The sequence below is a fragment of the Sorex fumeus genome, unplaced genomic scaffold, assembly GCF_029834395.1.
Source record: "Sorex fumeus unplaced genomic scaffold, SorFum_2.1 ptg000010l, whole genome shotgun sequence".
Classification (NCBI taxonomy): domain Eukaryota; kingdom Metazoa; phylum Chordata; class Mammalia; order Eulipotyphla; family Soricidae; genus Sorex; species Sorex fumeus.
In genome coordinates this window covers 35,408,509-35,431,365 of record NW_026606067.1, presented here as the reverse complement: position 1 = coordinate 35,431,365, position 22,857 = coordinate 35,408,509, and the positions used below count along the sequence as shown (strand labels likewise).

The following is a 22,857-nucleotide window of genomic DNA, read 5'->3' as shown; positions in this document are numbered from 1 at the left end:
CCCTGTGTTTCTCTCCATGCACTACCCTGTGTGCGTGTGCATCCTTTATATTGAAACTATAACAGTAAGCATAGAACTTTTAGTAAGTCATTTGAGTTGCTTTAGTGAATTTGAGCCTTGGGAGGTCATGGAAAGCCTCAACTTTTTAACTAGTTAATAACTAATCAGAAGTGCAAGTGGTCTGAGAATGTCCAAAGTGCAGTTGGCATCTGAAGTGAGAATGGTTCTGTGGAGGACTTTGCCTTTAAGCCAGGGGGGCTGCATTTAACACAGCTAACTTTGTATCAGAAGAGCATTGCTGTAGCCCAGTTGTTGTTAGACCAGTTAGTTGGGTTAATGTAGAATGTGCTCATCAACATAAATACTAGCTAGAAATAAAAATCCTACTGATATATATGTAAATACATATATATATTTACAGCACGCATGCAAGTGTGTGCATCACACATGTTGAGTAGCAAAATAAAAGGCAGATACAAAAGAGTATGATATTAATCGCATATTAAAAGCCATATTTGAGCTTCTTCCTTCCTTTTTCCCTTCCTTTTTCTTTTGTTTTCTTTCTCTTCTTTCTTCCTTTCCTTTTTTGTTTTTCTTTCTTTTTTCTTTCATCTCTCTGCTTTTTTTTCCTTCTTGAGTTTTAAAGACATAAAATGTGGAGTAAGGAGGACTAGGTAGGTTGAAGAGGCGTTTGGAGCAGAGAAAGGCATTTGGAAAACTGAGTGAGAGTGCTGAGAATGGGAATCAACAAGATGTACTGGGGTAAGGCATGGGCTGGTATTGAAGCCCATGTGCGTGCATGTGTGTGGGTATGGTACAGCTGTAGGCACAAAAGACTTTCTCTGTCGGCTGCCTATTTCAGCCCCCCACCTCAGCACCTTGTGTAAAATTCTTTCTGGAGGTGCTTCAAGGTTTTATGGGAGAACTGCAGGCAAATTCAGTTGCCCACTCAGAACTAACCTTCAGCGTGGAGAAAAGCAGAATTGTTTCTCTAGAGAAAATTAAGCTTAGGAGAGAAGAAGATATGGGAGTTCCCATGTGTATGAATTTAGAAACATTTTGCTTGATCAGTTCCATAGAAAATCCGTTTTGTTCAAACTGGGGGAAATAGAAGGGTGAGGAGATGCTTCTCCCTGAAATGATTAGCTATTAGGAAGGCCTTTACATGCCTGTCTTTGGGAGTGTTATACCACCCACCATCAGGTCAACCTGTACTTGCAGGGCGAGTGCATCAGCAGTGTCATGGTGCCTTCAGGCTTCCTGATACCTCAAAATTGCCGCTGCACCTCTGGCCGACCCCAACAGCTCAGGACCAAGTTTCCTGAGATATTAAACAACCAAAAGTTAGGTATTGGGAGCCACACCCAAAAACCACCTCTGGCTCAGCTATACAAGCTCATTTATTGGCCTTGCTTCAGAGGCCCACAAATAAATCTCAAAAGAGATCAAAAGTCATAGTTAATCTCTGACCCTGGAAAGGCTGAAAAGACCAGTGTTGAATAGACTGCAATGCACCAAAGGAGAGAGAGAGAAAAAAGTTTTACATGGAAGGGGAGTGGGTCAGTCTGGTGTCCGCCCAACTACAGTCCCTGGTAACTGCTTGCTCCCATAATCCAAAATCTCCGCCATGTCCCCCAGATGAACAACCTGTTGAAAATTTGGATATGTGGGTTTTGTGTCTGAAATCACCAGGCTTTTTCAGAGTTGGGACGGGCTAACTCCTCTCACATACCTACACTCCTGGAAACAATGGTGACCCCCACAAACCAACTCCAGTGTCATTATGTAAGCTCTCCTACTGGTCTTGCTTCAGAGACCCACAAATAAATCTCAAAATACATAAAAGATTGCAGTTAATCTTGGGCCCACATACGGCTGAAGAGACCAGGGTAAATCAAAGGAGAGTAGATCGGTCTGGTGCCTGCCAAAGCAGAGCCCCTGGCATCAGCTTGCTTCCACAATCCAATATTGCTGCCATGCCCCAGCCAGACCCCACCATCTCAGGATGGACATCCCTGATACATAATCTGCTGAAAATTCAGGTATGCAGGTTTTGTGGTGGAAATCTCCAGGCTTTCTGGGGATTGGAATGGGCTACCTCCCCCCACCTCCCTGTACTTCTGGAAGTCTTGACAAACATGTTCACTCCCCAAAGCTGCCATCCAGTTAAAAAAGCTATTACAACCTTACCTATCTGATAAAAATACTGAATGCTCTGAACAAATACAATAACCTCCTAGTACCTGCATTTCAAACCTCAATGCACAAAAGGAAAGAGAGAAAGAAGAAAAGTGCCCACCATAGAGGCAGACTGCAGTATATGGGGGGGATGGTGGGTGGGAAACAGGGGACATCAGTGGTGGGAAATGTACACTGGTGGAGAGATGGGTGTTGGAATGTTGTGTAACTGAAACAAAATCATAAACAGCTTTGTATTGGTCTATCTTGTGGATATTCAGTAACGAAATTAGAAAAAAGAGAAATTCCTGTCTTATTCTGGCTCCTTTCAAACCATTTTTAGTTAGTAATATTTCTTTATTTTTTTTAAACCCACAATATAATTAAAGAGTGTGCTAGTCTCATCTTTTTGTTTGAATTGCGATGCCTTACCCTCTGTGCTATCTCTCAAAACCTGACCTTCCATCCTGGGGGAAAGGAAAAATTGCCAGAAAAAAAACCAGAAATGAATTAAAGGCCATTGCTACCTGTACTGACTCCAAACTCTCTTTTTTTGGTGGAGAATAGTCTGGCAGGGGACTCTATAGCAAGCCATGCATAGTAGGTACTATTCAGGTACTGCAAAGACAGAGCAATTTTGCTGGAAATGAAGAACTGAGTCTCCAAGAAGATATGACCAGTCCTAGGAGCAGTGTGGGTAAAGGAACTGGGGTACCCTGAGTCCTGATAGATGGTCTGACCACATGCTGTAGATGGAAATAACTCTTGGGCTAGGAAGTCATGTTTTTGAGTTTTGTATTTGAAAAATGGTCTGATTTCTACTCTCTCTGCCTCAGCTACATTGTGCTCCTTGCCTTGTTCTTGGCCTCCCCCTCTGCTTCTCCTGCATCCATGTGGATCAACAGTCCAGATCTGATCCAGCCACCTGTGAGCGCTCTCTGCCAGCGACACTTGTAGGTCTTTTGTGTCACCCTCCTATACCAACCATCTAACTTCCCACTCTACATTCTCGTCTAATTCACATGTGGTGTCTGTATTATGGTGCTACAAATATGAAAGGGTTTATTTTTTATTTTATTTATTTATTTTTTTGCTTTTTGGGTCACACCCGGCAATGCACAGGGCTTACTACTGCCTTTGCACTCAGGAATTACTCCTGGCAGTGCTCAGGGGACCATATGGGATATTGGGAATCGAACCCAGGTTGGCCACATGCAAGGCAAACGCCCTACCTGCTGTGCTATCGCTTCAGCCCTGAGAGAGTTTATTTTTTAAACCCAAATCAAAATTCTTGCTTCTACAAATGAAACAATTATTGGGAGGAAATAGGAAGATAACATTTTCCATCCGAATAATAACAACAAAAAGAGTTTTAAGTTCTAACTGCCAATTCACAGGTCTTTTCTTATTTTGTCTGCTGAGAAGTATTTCTATGTCCTGGTATCACTGCTCCCATTTCTTTTCTGTACCCTCTAAGTATGTCCAGACACACATCAAATGCATATTCTTCATTTCAGAAATGAAATTCATTCAATTTCTCTTTGAGCTCTCAAACCGCATTTTAAAAGTTTTATCTGTTTTTCCTGCACAATGTAATGTTGTGTTTTATTCACCTTTATGTTTCCCTTTGCATCTAATAACCATGAAACTGGAATGTTCTTGAATGTCTGTTATATAACTCACACTCTTCTTAGACATACATTTTATTTTTACAGGCAACTTCTGAGTTATTACCATATTACCACCGAGGAAATTGCACCCCCTGAGGGTAAGGTAACTTGTTCAGATTTGCACCTTAAGTGGGCAGCAGATACAGAACTCAAACCCAGTTATCTAGAAGATCAGAGTTTTGAGCACACAGGAAGCGCTAAAAAAATGTCTTCGAAAGTTTAATTTGAGTCAGGTGCACTGAGAGTAAGAAAATCACTTTGGAAATTAAGTTGGTAATTATTGGACATTGAAGGCTGATGTATTTTCTTCGTAACAAGGAAGACATCAAATAGCTGACTGTATTTCAAAGATCAGTGTGGATGAAGTCTAACAGAAATGAATGTCAGTAGCGTTTAAAAAAAAAAAAACCACATCTCTTAGTTCAGAACACACTTCCTTTGTCATTATCAAAGATGACCACTTTCCCTCTTGTTGCTTGCTAGGCAGTTGCTCAAAAACCCCAGTAAACATTGAGTCAGCACCCACACCCCAGAAAATATTGAGTCAGCACCCACAGTCACCATCCTGCACATTAGACCAGGAGGAGAACCCTGGAGAAGGGGATCTGAGGGGGAACCAGGACCACCCCCATCCCATGTCCCTTGTGTACCTACCTACCAAACATTTCCACACTCCCAGTGAGTATGTCACTTTGCACATGAAAGGATCATATGTGGTCACTGGGATTGAATAGAAGTAAGATGGATACTGACCCAATTTGAAGGATGCCAAGGTGCTCATTCATGAAAACAAAGCATGTCTTGTGTCGTTCAGAAATATTCTCAATCTCAATACTTGATCTTGGATCACAAAATTGAGATCCCCAAGAAGTTAAGGAGTGATGAGCTGTAGAAAGAGGAGGTAGACTAGAATTATCGTTCTACTGTGGTGGAATACAGTAGAATGCAGTAACTGTACATCAAAACCAAATACATGAATGCTATTTATAAGCATATTATCTAACCATAACAATAATATAAAAATTAAACAAAAGTGTTCTCTGTAATTTCTTGGCCCTCCCTTTCTCATGGTCAGGAACTGAAATGGGAAGTGGTATCAAATTATCAGCATCTTATCTCCAAAGACAAAACACAACCGATCAAGTAAGTGGAAGCAAAGATAAACAACTGGGACTATATTAAACTAAGAAGATTCTGCACCTCAAAAATAATGGTGACCAAAATATAGACAGACCACGGAATGAGAAAGATTATTTATCCAATACCCATCTGATAAGGAGTTAATATCAAAGATATTAACTGATAGAAATTTACAAGAGTACCATCCAATCCCTTCGAGAAATGGAAAAGGGAAATGAACAGAAACTCCCAGAAGAAATTCAAATAGCCAAAAAGCACATAAAAAATGTTCTGCATTACTAATACTCATGGAGAAACAAATCTAAACAACAATGAGATATCATCCCACACCACAGAGATTGACACACATCAAAAAGAACAAAAACCACCAATGCTGGCATGAATGTGGGCAGAAAGGGACTCCCATACATTGTTGGTGGAAGTGTCAAGTGTCCCAGCATTTTTGGTAAAAATATTGACATACTGAAAGTAGACTATAGACCAAACATGATTGCCACTCAATGCCTCTCTTGCAAACCACGGACCCAAAAGGAGAGAGAGAGAGAACAAAAGGGAATGCTCTGCCACAGAGGCAGGGTAGGATGGGGGGATGAGGGGGTGGAAGGGATGCTGGGACCCGTGGTGGTGGAAGATGGGTGCTGGTGGAGGGATGGGTACTTGATCATTGCATAACTGAAACCCAAGCACAAAAATTTGTAAGTCTATAACTGTACCTCATGGTGTTTCACTAATAAAAATAATAATAATTAAAAAATATTGACATACATCAGAAAAACAAATTGAACTTCCATATTGCCCAACAATACCACTTCTGGGAATATACATTGGGGGTTCAAAAACACACAGCAGAAATGCTATCTGCACTTCTATGTTCATTGCAGCACTATTCACAATAGCCTGAATCTTGAATTAACCAAGAGCCTGAGAAGAGATAACTGGATAAAGAAACTATGGTATATCTATACAATGGAATACTATGCAGTCACAAGGAAAAATTAAGCCATGAAATTCTCTTATAAAGGATGGACGTGGAGAGTATCCTGTTGAGTGAAATGAGTCAGAAGGATAGGGACAGACATGGAATAACTGCACTCATTTTTACAATATATACAAAAATATAGTATCAGACTAATATATCCAAGGACAGAAAAAAAGTGGGGCAGTAGGACTGGCCCATGGTTGGAAGCTTGCCACAAGTTTGTGGGGGACGGAGGATAGAGAAGGAATCACTATGCCAATAATAGTTGGAAATGATTACCCTGGAAAAGAATTGAGTGCTGAAAGTTGGTAAAAGGATAGACGTAATAAACTTTCCATATCTGTATTGCAAACCATAATGCCCAAAAGGAGGGAGGGAGAGAGAGAGAGAAAAAGATAGAGAGAGAAGTGCCTGCTTCTGTGGCAAGCAGGCAGGGAAGAAAGGTGGGAGGGAAACTGGGGACATTGGTGGTGGGAAATCTACATTGGTGAATGGACAGGTGTTTGAATACTGTATCACGGAAACCCAGTCATGAACAACTTTTTAGCTGTATATCTCACAGTCATCCAATTTCAAAAACAAATAAATTTAAAAAGCAAAACAAAAAGTGCTTCAAAAAATTATTACTGCCTTTAAACTAATGTATGGATTCCACTTCTTTCAGCCTATCATAATGACCTTATAATGAATTCTTTGGTGGTTGGAATAGGCTGAGACTTGCAGAAAGAAAGTGCGTCATCAGGGTCGAACACTCCTGATGAGGTGCCCCTGGCTTCATCAGAAGATCAGTTCTTATGGCATCGAAAGCAGGCTGTGATTCTATTTTAATTTCTTTTTCTTTTCTCCTCTCACCCTTAGGGATTTTGGATAAATGAGTTTATTAACTGAGTTCACTGGCTTGTCTCTCCAGAATCTGGAACTATACTTCATAGTTAGGCAAGGCCCTTCCTTTGAGAGCATGCCAGCTATGGACGACAAGTAAGCAGGTGCATACGGTTTGTTCCAGTCAGCTTTCCTGCAGAAAGCTAAAGAACAAGCCCTGTTAGGCCAACTAGAGACATTCCTAGCAGCAGAAATCACCAAGAAAATGATCATTGTAATAGCTTGAATACAATTCAACAATACATCTTCCACATTTGGGAGTAAAAATTACTTTAAAAAACAACAGTTCTGTCTTGTTTATAAATCTGTAGCAAGCTTGCATAGAGATAAAACTGGTCATGAAGTGGCAAAAAACTATTTATAGTTTTTATCTTCTTTAGCACATACATGTAAACATTATGCGCCAAAATAGATAAATATGCTTAATTACAGATATTCCCTCCTGGAGTATGTGGTATATGTATGTGTATGTGTGTTTATACGCACACATTTTAATACACATGAGCTTAAAAGTATCAGAATACACTTGCTTAGATTTCATTAAAGTGTGTGTTGTGTGTGTGTGTCTGTGTATCTGAAATATGTTAAATCTCAAAGCCCATATAACCTCAGATATAAGGATTTGAAGTATGAATGCCATAAGTCTATTGATAAGACAGTGAAAATTTTTGTTCCTTTTCTATGTTCATTAATTTTATTTCTCTCTCCCTCATTTGAACCGCATATGATGACTTCTGAAAAGTCATTTTATTGTCATGAAGTCAATCTTAGAATCTGAGCAGGGAATCTTGAAAGAAACCACTTAACCTCCCTAAACCTTGGTTCTTCATCTGGAAAATTGAGATAAAAATTTCAATCTAATTTTCTCCCAAGGCAAATTTGAGATTTAAATAAGAAAGCCACCTGAAAATGGGAATGACTACAAAAGTATACAGCATGAGTAGCAAAGTTAACCCACATGACTGTAACTTGATTTCCTCTACAACATTGTTTTTGATTTAGTGGCTATCTGCTCCATTAGTTCATCTAGATCCAATTTTTTCTCTCAAATTTGTGAGTCTTGTTACCTTCTCATACTTCATCTATATTGGATGTGTCGAACACCATGCCAGTGTAAATTTATGATTATATATTTTCCTGAGCTTAAAAGTATTGGAACATACTTGCTTCGATTACATTAGAGTTGAAATATTATAAAATAAGACCTCTGGTTCTTTGATTAATGAATATATTTGGTAACATCAATCTGTTTCTAATTTTTTATACTTTGGAAAAAGAGCAAGACTGAGAACAGGAATTTATGCCAACAGACAACTAAGTGGGGATGTATATGCCAATTAATTTTAAGTAGTTTATATTGGTCTATTACAGGCGCACTATAAACATCAGATAAAATCCTCCTCACAGTTTGAAACATCAGATAAGATCCTAGTCACAGTTTGGAAGGGGTAGAAACCTGCCTAACAAAACCCGATATAAATAAGAAAAACTTAAAACAAAGGGTAGAATAACCAAAGTCCTTAGGGTGTTTGGATGAAGTACATTCAGCTCCCACAAGACAAATACACTCTATCTGCAAATGAACATCAGTGGAACAAATGCACAAATTAACTACCTTAAACAAAAACTTCAGTGAAGCCTAGAATTAAATAGGACAACAATAATAATCATTTTTTCAGGGTGCTATTTGCTAGGTACTTAAATATTTAATCTCATATCATCTGTACACCCATTTCTGAATAGTAAATATAATTACCATCCTCATACTTTGTGCCCATATACTGCTATTCAACTAACATAGTCACCATAAAACATAGTAAGTTAAAAAAAAAATTTTTAAATTTATTTTGAATACAATCTCTCCACCAGTGACCATTTCCCACCACCACGGATCCCAGTATCCCTCCCACCCCCCCATCCCACCCTGCCTCTGTGGCAGAGCATTCCCTTTTGTTCTCTCTCTCCTGTTGAGTGTTGTGGTTTGTAAAAGATTTCAGCCTGATTTTCAGGGAGAAATGTTGGATGATTTACTTTCCATTCATCACTTTGTATATAAGGAGATATCGCTTACGTGGCTGCACAGTTTGGAATAAAAGTCCTGGTTCCTGCATGCCCGAGCTATGCTTGTAGAGGCTCATGGTCACCGGAGGTCCATCTGGATAAAAAAATTTTTTTAATTATTATCCCTCTTGGTTTTGTGAGTTAATAAGACTTTGCTGTATTGTTCTCAACTAGGTTTTATGTAGAGACTCCAAGAAGTGTCTGTTGCTGGAGACATTCAGTATGAACACTCAAGTGTGAGCAGTGGCAATGGTATTATTCCTGTCGGCCTCCTTAGCAGGGATTGCTGGGATGCTAGGGAACAAAAGGACCCAGATGACTCCCTCTTCTCTTCTAGGTATTTCCCATAATCATTGTTGGCATTTCTCAACTCTTGGCCACCTCAGACAAGACAAAGTTTTGCCATGGCAGCTTATTCTCCATCATTGAAGATTTACCAGGAAACAAATTGGAAACTGAAATATGTCTTGTGATCTAGCTTCGAGGTTATATTGTCACAGTCATTAATTCTACTAGATAAAAGTTAGTCATTGGACCAATCCAGCTTCAAGGTATAGATAAGATAAGAAGTTGCAGCATTCAGGCCAGAGAAATAGTACAGCAGGTAAATTGCTTACTTTCCATTTGGCTAAACCAGGTTTAATCTCCAGCATCCCTTATGGTCCCTGTAGCTCACAAGGAGAGATCCCTTAATCACAAAGTCGGGAGAAACCCTTGAGCACTGCTGGGTGCAACCCCCCACAAAAAAGAAAGATGTGGGACTCACTGAAGGACCATATTTGTAAACTAGAAAATATAACTCGAGTATAGAACTTATAGCAAAACATGTTATAAATGAAAGAATTAGAGTTTGCAAGGTGAAGTTATTTGCCCATGTTAAATTACCTGATAGGCAATTGAGGTAGAGTTCAAACCCAGCTCTTGCTGGATTTTACTCCACTCACTCTAGTAAGGAAAACTGTGTGCGGAAAATAAATTAATTGGCTAAGATGGTATTTATCAAGACATTATTTTAAAAATGGTACGAACACATGGTCGTTATCCTTAACACATCTCTCATAGATCTGGAGGACTGCAATTTCATGTGAAAACAACATTGGACTTGGAATTAGAAGTTAGGAGTTTGAGGGGCTGGAGCGACAGCACAATGGGTGGGGCATTTGCCTTGCACATGGCCGACCAGGGTTCGATTCCCAGCATCCCATATGGTCCCCTGAGCACCGCCAGGGATAATTCCTGTGTTCAGAGACAGGAGTAACCCATGTGCATCTCCAGGTGTGACCCGAAAAATAAAAAAAGGAGTTAGGAGTTTGAGTCTTAGTCTGGAACCCAAGGGAATTCCTTTAATGTCTTTCTAAACTTTTTTGTTTGTTTGTTTTGGTTTGTGAACCACCCAAGTATTGCTTTGGGTGTGCAGGGGCAACTTCCTGTGTACTCCAACCTTGGCCAGATAATTCAATGCTAGGTCCCAGCAATGTGGCATTACTGAGGTCTTCTGTCTCCGTGCAACTCAGTTTCCTGAAAAATAGAGGTAACAATGCCTTGCACCTTGTATTTGTTTGGAAACAAGACAGAATATATGAGTATATTTTCTAGTGATAGAGTATTAAATAAATGATGGACTTTGAGAAGAAATGCATGCACCCCTCCAAAAGTTGGTTAACAATAAAGGCTGTACACATGTAAAAGAAAAAATTCTCTTCCCAAGATATGCACAGATTATCATTTGATAGGTATAAGCACAGAACATTCTACTGGCAGTCACTGTGAGTTTGTACCAGGAGATATATGAAAGTTCATCCACTTTCAAGCCCCCAAAACCTAGGTTTTCCTGGAACTTTGAACAATCTTTGAGTGCAGGAGACACTCATTTTTCCCCCATAAATGGAAATCACTATTTCATAGGGATACTTATCACACTCCCAAACAGCCCATCAAAGTCCCTAGAGGATCCTACTCCTTCATTTCATTTTATCCCACCCTTCTTTGACTTTAAGATATTTAATACGAGCAGATTCTCATCTGGGGTCTGTAGGCTAGTGCCAGTCTGAAAAAATTTCCTCGTGGTCCACCAAATATTTCCCTCAATCATGTAGTGACTTAAACTTGTCCATAGAGGTTAAAAGACTGAGAAGCACCATTAATATGCATTCAGGGTGAGCCACACCCAAAGTCTAGTTTGATCCTGAGTGTGACCGTGACTGGTGAACAAGAATCAACTGACTTCAGAAGTGTAGCCATAAATGATAAGGGGGCAAAGGAAACCAACCAAAGATGGGTGTTGGAATGCACCCGTCTGCAGGAGGGCTCCAGGGAGGGAGAAGAGAACTGATCTGAAATCAGTGGATCTGAGCTTAACACTCCCATTCACAGGCTTTCAGAATGGTCGGGGGAACAAGCAGTGTGACTCTCATGTGTGGTAACAAAACAGACAAAGCAAGATTCTACCATGCTTTCTTTTCTCCTGGAACTCCCTACTGTTTATCACAGAAAAATACTAAGTATGTTATACAGGGACGTGACCCTTTGAACTAAGAGAAGTGACATTAATGCCACCTGATATGTTTGGATGTAAGTAAATTCAGGATAGTGAACACTGGACTCCCAGTAGAATATTGATCAATGTGTAGCAATGTTTTCATACAACCAATAAAGCAAATATTTTTAAAAGTGCTCAATGAGTAGTTTTTACTGGAGTCACAAAGTTACAAGCCTTACCATAATCTAATGCCATAGAACTAAGGTTTCTTTATTTCACAGGAATGCCTCCTGTTACTGGAGACCTCTCCTGATGATATGTGTTTTGGCTGAAGAATTCAGTATTTGGATCTAGCTATTGGTGCTGCCTGAATTAACAATTCTGGGGACCACCAGGACCACATCTGGTGATGTTCATGGGCCACCTATGCACTAACCAGTGCTTAGGGTACCGTGCAATGTTAGGGATCGAACATATGGTCTCTGAATATGAGGAAGAAACTCTAGTCTTTTGAGCTATATCCGCCACTCCCAATTCCATAATGTTTTTACATCAAAACAAATTTTTTTTAGGCAGCCACCACTCATTAGGGGGCTCCTTTCTTTCTATCCTCAGAATACCACTGACCTTCCTTTATCTATGAATTTGTCTATTCTGCACATTTCATGTAAAGGGATGAAAACAATATTTCTACTTGACTTCTTTCACTCAGCATTGTGTTTTCAAGATCCATTCCTATTATAATCTGCATCAGTTATTTATTATGATGATGATTACTTTTTTGTACAAAGTCACATTCACTTGTATCAGTATTCTGCATTATGTTTGTCCATTCATCAGTTGATGGTCACGGGTTGTTTTCACAGTCAGACATATAAGTATAAAGATTCATACACAAATTAACAGTGAGAGTACATTTATAAGTTGCTTGTATAGAAAAGATAGGAGCACAGGAGCAGAAATTTTAGGTGGCATGCTAGCTCTGTATTTAACTTTTCAAGAAACTGCCAAAAAGCTGTGTCAAATAAAACAGTTTAGTCAATAACTTTCCATTTTTTCTTAATCCATATGCTTTAATCCGTATATATTTCTGAGTAACCTGAGATGACCCTTGCTATACTGAGTTATCATTTTAGCAACAAACATAGAAATTTTATGTCTAGCCCTCACAATCAAATTTTTGGCAAATAATAGATCTTTTTATTGTTTAAAACTCAATATAGCTTGAATAAACTTGTTAAAATAAAAATTGAGGGGACATAGAATCTAGAACTGTAAATAATGAACAAAGTAAAATTAGTTTCTGAAATGTTCTTTAATTTATTTAGGGGGAGACACACCTATCAGTGCTCAGGGGCATCTCCTGGCTTAGTGCTCAGGAATTCTCCCAATAATTCTTGGGGGACAGTATACACTCCTTGGGGTCAAATCCGGGTCCTTCACAGACAAAACATGTGCTCCAGTTATTGAGTTGTTTTCTTTCTGTCTCTGCCTCTGTATCTCTCTCTGTCTCTCTCTGTCTCTCTCTCTCTCTCTCTCTCTCTCTCTCTCTCTCTCTCTCTCTCTTTCCCTTAGAAATCTCTTTCTCCAATGCTTGAAAAGAATGAGTTTTTAGATATTGGAGAGGTAGTTTAAGTGCCAGGATTCAAGTGCTAGGATTTAAGTTCCCTAAATTCAACCCCATTGTCACATTATCTCCCAGTACTGTTTGATGGAGTCAAGGTGATCCTGAGCAGAGCTGGGCCCGAGCAACACTACATCTCAGACATGCTCATTGAATTGTCACAGCTGGTTGGCAGCCTTCAATATCCCTAAGACAGGGACAACTAAGCATATGACTTTGTAGGTCTGAGGCTCCCAATTAGATCTCTAGTATCACATCATATGCCAAGTGTGATTCAGTGTCAATGCTGTTGTGATGTCAGGAACACAACAAAATACTGGTCTCTGAGCACCACAACCAAGTGTCCAGTAGCATGACAACCAAAAGTGCAGCCCCCAGCTAGCACTGCAATCAAGAATGTGACTCTGGCGATAGCAATAACCATAAAGGGAAGAGAAGGAGGTGGGCCAGGAAAAGAATATTAAATAATCATTTTCTATCACAATTCTTTCATTAAAGAAAGGGCAGTCCCAGAACAGTTTACACACAACCACCAAAAGACAGCTTTTACTTTTCATTTAAAATGAAATGGCATACTTTTCTTATTTTTCATATCCCAGCAAAATATCCTTGTGAACTATGGAAACAAGACAGATCACACCAAGGAAGAATGGAATATATCTGCTAGGATGTCTGAAAGTGTGTGTCAGGGTCGAGGGAGCCAGTTCAAACGAGCGGGGCATATGCCTGCCATACTTGTCCTTGGCAACACTTGTGCCCAGAAGCATCACTGGTGGCAGCCCTCAGTATCCCCAAGACATGAACAACTAAGCTTTAGGTCCCCAAGATCCCATGCAGAACTAAAGACAGAGTACCAAACAAGAGTGCAAGTGTCCCTAGTCCCACCAAATATGCTCTCCGGGAAATCGCTCATAACCAGGTAAAATTTTCTTTGCTCTAGCTCCTCCTTTCCAAGAAAGTTTGGTTTTTATGCCATACAAGATCTGCAGGGCTTTGCTGAGTTGATGGTTGAGGAAGTTTCTAAGAATTCTAAGCTTATAAAAGAGGTTTAGTTGCCCTGGGAAGGAGAAGGGGGAAGAGAATTAGAAAAAAGACCAAACATCCCTTGGGGTTGAGGGTCATTTCCTCATAGTGACTTGATACTGGCAATGATAGATTCCAGAAAGTGAGTGCAATGAAAGGCTAATGGAGGGGTGACAAGAATAAATAGGAAATGATTCCACTTATTTTCAGGATATAAAAAATAATATGTGAAGAATATTATGTTCGACATATAAAAATAACATGGGCTGGAGCAATAGCACAGCGGTAGGGCATTTGCCTTGCGTACAGCCATCCCGGCTCAGCCGGGTTCGATTCTTCCGCCCCTCTCTGAGAGCCCAGCAAGCTAACGAGAGTATCTCACCCAAACGGCAAGCTACCCGTGATGTATTCAATATGCCAAACACAGTAACACAAGTCTCAAAATGGAGACGTTACTGGGCCCTCTCGAGTAAAGCAATGAACAATGGGAGGACAGTGACAGTGACAGTGATGTTGAAGAGGTAGAAGAAAAAGCCAGGAGGACTGGTCTATGATAGGAAGCTTGCCACAAAGGTGGAGGAGGAGTGCAGTTAGGACAGAGAATGGACCCTTATTGCAATGGTAGTGGGAAATGATCACTCTGGACAAGAACTGGGTGCTGAAAGGAGGTAAAGTGACATGCATGACACTTTCAGTACATTATTGCAAACCATAGTGCCTAAGAAGAAAATAGGAGAAAGAGAGAGAGATACAGAGAGAGAGATAGAGAGAGTGGAAAATGGTCTGCCATGCTGCCAAGGAGGCAGGCTGACGGGGCGTGTGTTGAGGAGGGGACTGGAGACATTGGTAGCAGGAAATGTGCACTGGTGAAGGGATGTATGTTGGAATTTTGTATGATTGAAACTCAATCATGAACAACTTTGTAAGTGTGTACCTCATGGTTATTCAATTAATAAAACTTTTTTTAAAAAAAAGGTACAAAGAGGTAAAAAGAATAATTAGGAAGTTGCAAGGTCATCCTTACTATTGCTCAAATATTAAGCAAGAAGATTGAAATTCCTCTTTTAAAACAGAGACAACAGGACCTCACAATCCAGGATTCATAAAATCCCATCACAATTTTACAATAGATGATGTTGAACTATCAGACCACCATTCTCCCACTGCTACTGAGTTTTCTTCAATTCTTCTTCATGGCTCCTAATACATATTCTTTCTTTCCTCGCCATAATGTGCATGTATGAAATAAAGAAACTCTGTACAAAGCACATAAGTGCTTGGAAAATGATTTTTTTAATGGTGGAGCTTGAGGAACTAAACTACCAGTCTTCATTTGTACCTTCATTAAAATTCATATATGTTTTTGAATTTGGGGCCATACTCAGCAGTGTTCACTCCTGGTCTGTGTTCAGGGATTAGTACTTTCAGGACTCAGGAGATAATGAATACTGCAGATTGAACCTGGGTAAGCCACATTCAAGGAAAACACCCTGTTCTCTGTACTACCTCTCTGACCTCTGGAACACACACACACACACACACACACACACACACACACACACACACACGTAGATATATTGACTGGAGCAATAGCACAGCGGGTAGGGTGTTTGCAAGCAGCCAACATGGCTGACCCTAATTCAATTCCTTCGTCCCTCTCGCAGAGCCTGGCAAGCTACCGAGAATATCTTGCCCACACAACAAAGTCTGGCAAACTCTCCCTGACGTATTCCATATGCCAAACACAGTAACAACAAAGTTTCAGGATGGAGACGTTACTGGGCCCGCTCGAGCAAATCGATGAACAACAGGAGGACAGTCTACAGTCTACATATACATATACATATACATAAACATATACATATAAATTGATTATCTTTTAAGTGAAAGGTTTTCTTTAAATAATAACAGATATGCAGCTAAAAGTAATGTCCAGAGCTAGAATTAAGAAATACTTGATCCAAGACATGAAACCCAAAGAAATTACAATAGAACCCATTAATATTATTGTTAGGCACTAAGGTGGGAAGCAATGATTGTACCTTTCAGAATGTGGATTAGGAGGGTTAATCTTGATAGTTGATTTTAAGACTATTAAAAAAAACACATATTAGGACCAGAGTGGCAGTACAATGTGTAGTACATTTGTCTTGCATGTACTGGGCTCAATCCTTGACACCCCATACTGTTCCCCGGGCCCACTAAGAGTGATCCCTCAGTGCAGAGCCAGGAGTAAGCCCTGGGCACCATAGGGCGTGACCCCAAAACAAAAAACAGAGAAGCAAAAATAATAAAAGTCACATATCAGTAAGACCAAGTTCAGAGAATATTCTGGGAAAGATAACTGAAGAAAGCAAAACTTCCTGTTTTCAGTGAGACTAAAAAGTGTGAGCTGAGAAGGCAAGAAAATTATGCTGGAGAAGAGCATAGGAGTCCAGGCACGAAGGTGTATTTTGGACCTCATGACACCCTGTTCACTAATCACAGGGGATTTATTTCAAGACTGACTGAAAATGTCTGAAGAGACTAAGAGAGGCATAAAATGTGTTTGCGTTCAGAAATCTTAATCAATGTTCAGGAGGCTGGATTCCTGGATTCAAGTACAGGCTAGACACAAAGGTCCAGTAGATAGTTTTTGGAGCAGTCAGTGAGAAAGGATCCTGAAAAATATATATATATTTAAAAAACACTTTTTTATATATAGCTGGAGCGATAGCACAATGGGTAGGGTGTTTGCCTTGCACGTGACTGACCCAGGTTCCATCCCCAACATCCCATATGGTTCCCTGAGCACTGCTGACCCAGGTTCCGTCCCCAACATCCCATATGGTTCCCTGAGCACTGCTAGGAGTTATTCCTGAGTGCAGAGCCAGGAGTAATCCCTGTGCATTGCAGGGTGTGACCCAAAAAGCAATATGTGTGTGTATATATATGGGGCTAGAGCGATAGCACAGCAGTAGGGCGTTTGCCTTGCACGCAGCCAGTCAGGCCAAGCTGGGTTCGATTCCTCCACCCCTCTCGGAGAGTCCGGCAAGCTACTGAGAGTATCTTGCCTGCACGGCAAAGCCTGACAAGCTACCCATGACATATTCAATATGCCAAACACAGTAACAGCAAGTCTCACACTGGGCCCGCTCGAGCAAATCATTGAATAATGGGAGGACCATGATATATCTATATATATATCTATATATAGATAAATATATATACAGCTAAAAGTAATGCCTAGAGCAAGAATTAACAAATACTTGATCCAAGTCTTGGAAACCAAAGAAATTACTATATATATATTTATTTATTATATATATTAATATATATATATAGTCAACTGGGATTGAGAAAGGCAGAGATTAATTCTGACTGGGGACATCTGGGAAGATCCCTCCGAAACAGGACTTGCCTGTCCTGAAAGAACTGTGTTTCAAAGATCAAAGGGAAAATGGAGATGGAAAGTCTTTGGAGATGTTTTATGTTCAGTTTATTATCCTGATACCTACCAGAGATCAAGTCGCACAGCAGGCATTTATTGCTTATTAAGTGAATGGAAAGAAAACCCCAAGATGTATTAATCTGATGCATATTAATCTATCTCCAAATATAGTGACATAAAGCATCCATTTTTACAGTCACTATGAAAACAGTATGGAGATTCTCAGAAGTTAAAAATAAAACTATCATAAGATAGAATCCAGCAATTCTACTTCTGGGTATATATGCAAGAAAAATGAAAACACTGTTCAAGAGTTAAATGCAACCCCACGCTCAGGGTAGCAAACTCAAATAGCCAAGATTTAGAACCAATATAAGTGTTCATTAACACTTCCATTAATGAAGACCTAAGACGTGAGATACACATATGCAATAGAATATTATTAATATAAAATGGAATTTGTGCTATTGTGAACATGGACAGAATTTTCAGGTGTTATAGTAAGTGGAGCAAGTCAAATACCATATGAATTTATTTATATGTAGAAGCTGAAAATGACAAATAACAAACAACATAAGAAAAGAGGCTTGACTTTTGCAAACCACAACACCCAGGGGGAGAGAGAGAACAAAAGGGAATGCCCTGCCACAGAAGCAGGTTGGAAAGGGGGGGATGGGGGTGGGAGGGATACTGGGATCCGTGGTGGTGGAAAATGGGCACTGGTGGAGGGATGGGTACTCGATCATTGTATAACTGAAACCCAAGCACAAAAATTTGTAAGTCTACAGCTGTACCTCATGGCGTTTTACTAATAAAAATTTTAAAAAAACATAAATAACTGGTGGAGGAATGGGTGTTTTATCATTGTACAATTGAAACCCAAGCACAAAAAATTGTAAATCTACAATTGTACCTCATGGTGTTTCACTAACAAAAATTTTTTTAAAAAATGTAAATGATGGAGAATGGGCACTGGTGGAGGGATGGGTACTGGATCATTGTATAACTGAAACCGAAGCACAAAAATTTGTAAGTCCACAACTGTATCTCATGGTGTTTCACTAATAAAAATTTAAAAAAAGAAAGAAAGAAAAAAAAAGAAAGAAAGAAAGAAAGAAAGAAAGAAAGAAAGAAAGAAAGGAAAAGAAAAAGAAAAGAGACTTGAAATAGTGGCTGGGGATTGGATGGGAAACTCGATAAATATAAGTGAAAGATACAAGCTTCTAGTTGTCAAAATAGTATTAGATATATAATGGAAAACAAGATGAGTGTAGCATGGTTAATATCGAGGTCTGGTATTTATGAAAGCTGGTAAGAGAGCTTTAAGAAATAAGAAAGCTGATAAGAAAAGTTTTTCCTATGAGTTTTCATCAGAAGAAAAATTCTTTTATTGTTTTTTAATTGAATCACCTTGAGACACAGTTACAAAGCTTTCGTGTTTGAGTTTCAATTTAACTGTGAGATAATGTATGCTAACTTATTGTAGCAAGCATTTCAAGACATATGGAAGTCAAACAATTTTATTACTAGTTATGTAATGCTATAAGCCAATTGTTTATTATTGTAAAACTAGAAAAATTGTTTTTTCTATACTGTTGACTCCTGGGTCAGGTAGCTGTACTGCTTCAGGTCAGGCCTGGCTGATCCCACAGTCTACAGACATCACTCACTCAAGCACCCGCAATTCTATGGTGGTTTTGTTTGTAGTTGAATGCTGTCAGTTTGAAGGACAGGGTGACTGTCCCACATGCGTCTTATCATCTAGTAGGCCAAGTGGGGCTCGTTCCCATGATGACAGTATGGTTTTAAATGAGTAAGCAAAAACATTCAAAGCCTCTTAAGGCCTCAGAGCATGTATTACATCACTTCTGTTGTAACCTGAAGCATAGAACTGTGACCAAAACAAGTCACAGTTCCAATTCAGATTCTAGTAGGGAAACCCTGGATAAAAAACATGTCAACGTGAGTGTGACTAATAACACTGCAACCATTTTTACCATCCACCACCTGGGCAGAAGGAAGAAGTTTAGCAGAGTTGGGAGGTAGGACCACCTTGACCTAGTCAGAAGGGCACAGACTAACAGCAATGACTCAAAGGAGGCTAAAGGGGAAAACGAAACAGGAGACTGAGCTGAACAGAACAGATCGTGGAAGGATTTGAAGGCAGCTGGGAATACTTGCACTACTCTAGTCTCTACTTCATAAGACGCTCTCAAAAGTTTGTGAGACTGGAAATGACATCACCAGACAAAGCATCAACCCACTTAGAGGATTGGAGAAAATTCATTTTAGGCACTGGGTGCTTGTCAGTAAGGGGAATCTATTTATTCAGCAGCAAGGAAATGATAGAGAGTGGCAAGCTTTCCCTCCAGGGCTTCTTCCTCATGTCTCTGTGTCCTCTGCTCTTTTGTGTGGTACCTACACCCACTCCAAGTGCCAAAAGGCAGAAACCAGTTCAAGTTTACTAAGACCTCTCATGAATAAAATTTGCATCATTCTTTTTTTTTTACATCATTCTTAATGAAGTACGCTGTTCACAGATGCCTGTTAATTTTTTTTTTTGGCTTTTTGGGTCACACCCGGCGATGCACAGGGGTTACTCCTGGATTTGCACTCAGGAATCACTCCTGGCGGTGCTCAGGGGACCATATGGGATGCTGGGAATCGAACCCGGGTTGCCCGCTTGCAAGGCAAACGCCCTACCCGCTGTGCTATCATTCCAGCCTAGATGCTAGTTAATTTTTAACTATTCCTCTCTTTTGGAAATATCTTGGTAAAAAATGAACATCATTAACAATCTCTTACATTTGCGAGTCATAGATATTAACCCTCACATTCAAGCCAAGTGTTTATTTTCAAAGCATGATCACATCCGTTTTTAAATTTTTAGTATTATCTCAGTGTATTCTCTGAACAGCTATTGAACAAAAAGGGGGATTGCCCTTTTTGTTTTATAATCTCAGGCACTTAACCAAAGAAGATGAGCAACTGGTGATTGATACCAAGACAGTGGGTGTGATGAGGTTTGATACCCAAACTTTTTGTGTTTTGCTTTTTTTGGGTCACACCCAATGATGCTCAGGGGTTACTCCTGGCTCTACACTCAGGAATTACTCCTGGCGGTGCTTGGGGGACCATATGGGATGCCGGGGATGGAACCCAGGTCGGCTGCGTGCAAGGCACACACCCTACCCGCAGTACTATCGCTCTAACCCCTTGATACCCAAAACTTTTTAAAGTGACTAAGTTTTTATCCACTTAGGAACAATTCCTTTCACTGACTTTTAAGGAGTATCAAAATGACAAAATAGGTCACATTACTCATGCTAAAAATGGCAATATTTAGGCTTTGCCAAAGATTTTCAATAAAAGGAGGGCTTGTGGGGTGCTTTTGTCCTGATACTTGAGGCAATTGTTTCCTGTGCATCCCCCAGATTCCCCCTGATGAAAGTGTACTCAGGGCCATGTCTGTCTGGTTCCTTAGTTTCTCATCAAGGTCTAACACCAAGGTGGTGCTTTGTGATTGTTAGTCCAGCGGATACATATGTGAATGTTTGAACCTTAGAGAATGGTGTAAAGAGACGGAGGCCATTGAGGTCAGTGCTCAGTCATGCCATTTGTCCTCTGTGTCTTGGGCAGGTTACTTAACCTTTCTTATCCAAAGATTGATCGCCTGGTAGGTAGCAATACAAGGCTCTTCTTCAGCATTTTCAAGGACAAAATACCTCCATCAAGTCTGCTCCAGAACAGATGCTCAATAAAGAAAAGATGAAGATGGGCACGTTTCAAGCGAGAGGCCCGATTTCTGGCAAGGTGGAATTCTATGCAGTCTGTGAAGAAAAGGATATATGGAGCAAACCAACTATTTGCAGCTGGCAGGAAGGTGTCGGGAAAAGTTCCACTTTGGGGGTTCTTGCCATTTCACCCAACCCACAGATTTATAATATGCTATCTCCAAATCAGATGACAGCACTGGGTGCTCGGGGGATCCTTTGGGATGCCAGGATTGAACCTGGGTCAGCTGTGTGCCCTCTCTGCTGTCCTATTGCTCCAGCCCACTTGTGGTGGTTTTCTATGGCAATCTTAGAAATCTAAAGTGTATTTGAATAGCATTTATTCTAGTCTCCAGGATTTGTTCTCATTCTTTTTTGTGGAAAAAAAAAGATTCCTGTTCAAATATCTTTAGGCAACAGGACAGACTCAAATATGTGAGAATCAGTGGTTAACAGAAGTAAGGAGGTCATAAAAGGGACAAGTAAGATGACATAATAAAGGTAATAAAAAGGACAAAAGGTAACTCCAAAGGACATATGTGGGCAATGGCAGGGTGCATGCAGGCAGAGTTTGGCAGAGCTGGCTTCCATCCAACTCGAGCCGTTGGCATTGACAGATGCTAAAGAGAACAGGTGTTGTAAAACCAGCCTGCCTGGGACAGTTACGAAGTCACACAATGTCAGGCCAGAAGCCAAGATTGGAAATGACCAGGTTAGGTTCCCACCAGATAGTTCATCATTCTTCCATTCTACATCACAGGCACTCTGCTTTTGCTTATGCTTTCAAAGAGCTAATTTGGAATTAGGTAGATGGAATCTGTACATCAAATTCCTGGAAAGCTCTTTCCTGTGTTTATTAAATTGATCTGGAATCAACCTTTCATCAGCCATTACTGAGTGTCTCATTCCATCTTTATATGTTACGGGATGCTCTCTTGCCCTCCATGGAAGTGGGAAGCTCCTTGAGTAGTGCAGTGGAAAGTGCAAGATAGATATGGAATCATGTGGTTTTTAATGCTGACACTGCACCGTGGGCTGGAGAGACAAAGAATAAGAAAGGCCTTGTCTTGGGGAAGATTGCAGCCAAAATATGTCCAACATAGGCAACTAGCTTCTGGCAACTTTCTTCCTCTTCTGCCCTCTGGTTTGTCCTTATCACTCTGACTTTTTTTTTTCACAGCCTTTATCACCAACTGAAACAATTCTTGTTCATTTACTTGGCTCATTGCTTATGGTCTTTCTGCCCTATTGGAATGTGAGTATCTGAAGACAGATTCTAGACTATCCCCTTTCCCTAAAATGGGGCCTGGCAATTAATTGTTGCCCAATGGACATTATTGATTGAATGAAGTGCAGTTCAGAGGATGCACAAAATAAAATTAAGAGCATTGGCATAAAAGTAAGGCCAAGATTAGTTGTGGTCAAACCTTAGGTCCTGCTGAGGTAGAATCAGTTGCATTCTGTTGGCCTTTGCCTAGGCCCCTATAGAAACTTAAAAATGCCTTTTCACTGACAAGGTCCCTAGAGCCCGAGCAGGATAATTCTGGCCAGTTAAGGCTACACCACCTGTTTCCCTTGATCTAGTTGCTCTACAATTTTATGGCCTCAATTACAAATG

General features: G+C 40.1%; 1 pseudogene; it reads left to right on the top strand.

Moving 5' to 3' along the window:
- The first annotated feature begins 3,069 nt into the window (after positions 1-3,069).
- LOC130020075 (40S ribosomal protein S8-like) overlaps positions 3,070-22,857 on the top strand; it is a 61,599-nt pseudogene continuing 41,811 nt past the window's right edge.